Source organism: Phalaenopsis equestris, unplaced genomic scaffold (genome assembly GCF_001263595.1).
Source record: "Phalaenopsis equestris unplaced genomic scaffold, ASM126359v1 Scaffold000002, whole genome shotgun sequence".
Taxonomy (NCBI): Eukaryota; Viridiplantae; Streptophyta; class Magnoliopsida; order Asparagales; family Orchidaceae; genus Phalaenopsis; species Phalaenopsis equestris.
The window spans coordinates 48,148,428-48,150,330 of NW_018164444.1; positions in this window are offsets into that span (position 1 = coordinate 48,148,428).

A 1,903-nucleotide genomic window follows, 5' to 3' on the forward strand; every position below is an offset into this window, starting at 1 on the left:
TTTAGTCCAGTTTCAACTAAATGTTGTTTGCACCACTAAAAATACATATAAATAAATAAAAGCAAATATGATGCACTTTAAAAAAATGATAACATGGGCATAATTATAAGATCAATTGATGAAACTCCACACAACACAACATAAAATGCAGGAAAGGAAAACAATCAATGAACTAGAAAAAAGATGAGCTAGAAGAAGTGAAAAACAAAATCAGAGAGGATAAACTCTTGCCCATGATGAAAGAAGATTAAATAGACCCTACAAAACCTATAAAACTATGGAAATGATTTGAAATAGCAAACAGCAATGAAATATAGATAACATTAATAATAATAGATAAAAATCTTACCGCAATTATGCATAAATAGCATATCATATCTCTAACATAAGAATATTTAAAAATATGAAGAAGAAAATAAGTAAATTGCCCAAGAATAATTAAAGTGCTTGCATGAAAGGCAAGGCTTATTGCCCAAGTAAAAGCGCTTAAGGAAAAGCACCTATCACTAAAGTCAATCGTTTATAACATTGAATCAATAGAAGTTAAGTGAAGCATTTTCTTTCCAAAAGCACCTCACTAAATAAAGAACCGCTAGGCATGCATCATGAGTTTAGTCTTTTAATTCAAATCTGCCAAAAATGCTACAACAACAACAACAACAACAAAGCCTTAATCCCACTACGTGGGGTCGGCAACATGAATCCTTTTTCTCCATTGCGTCCTATTTAGTGTCATATTTTCATTTAGTTCTAGTAAATTAAGATCATTTTTTTTATAATAAGCCCAAGTCTTCCTAGGTTTTCCTCTGCCTTTCTTAACACAAGTCGAATCTAAAACACCTACTCTACTAATCAGATCATCAGATGGTCGACGTTTAACGTGACAAAACCATCTAAGATGACTTTCTCTAATTTTGTCCGTCACAGGAGCTACACCAACCCTATCACAGATATATTCATTTCACATTTTATCTCTAAGTGTAAAGTCACTCATCCACCTAATCATTCTCATCTCGACAACACTTAACTTATTATTATGCTCCTCTTTTAAAGGTCAACATTCAACGCCATAGAGCATTGCAGGTTTCGCCACCGTCTTATAAAATTTTCCTTTCAGTCTAAGCGATACTTTACTATCACACAAAAGGCCAAAGCATTCCACAACTTCAACCAACCAACTTGAATTCTACTATTAACATCCCCATCTATATCACCATGGCTTTGAACAACGGACCCAAGATATCTAAATCCTTCACACCTTTTAATAATTTGATAACCGAAAGTCACACTTCTATCATTAGAGCTACTACTACTAAAATTACATTCCATGCATTCAGTTTTAGTTCTACTTAAATGAAGGCCTTTAGACTCCAATGTAGGCCTCCATAATTCAAGTTTTTCCTGGGCTTTTTCTCTCATTTTATCCATGAAAAGGATATCATCAGCAAAAAACATACACAAAGGTACATCTTCCTGTAGATGTCCAGTAAGACTATCCATAACTAAAGCAAAAAGATATGGGCTTAAAGCCGATCGCTGATGTAATCCAACAGAAATAGGAAAATATTTGGTTAATCCTCCTTTAGTTTGAACACAAGTAACAACTCTAGTATACATATCTTTAATGACTTGAATATAAGTCATAAGTTTGAACACAAGTAACAGCTATAGTATACATATCTTTAATGACTTAAATATAAGTCATATCAACACCTTTCTTCTCAAGAAGTCTCAAAAGGATATCTGTTGGAACCTTATCGCAAGCGTTTCCTAAATCAATAAAAATCAGATTTAGATTCTCCTTATTATCTATGAACTTCTCCTTCAAACCTCTCAATAAATGTATAGCTTCCATAGTAGACCTGCCCGGCATAAATCCAAATTGATTATGAGAAATCTTTGT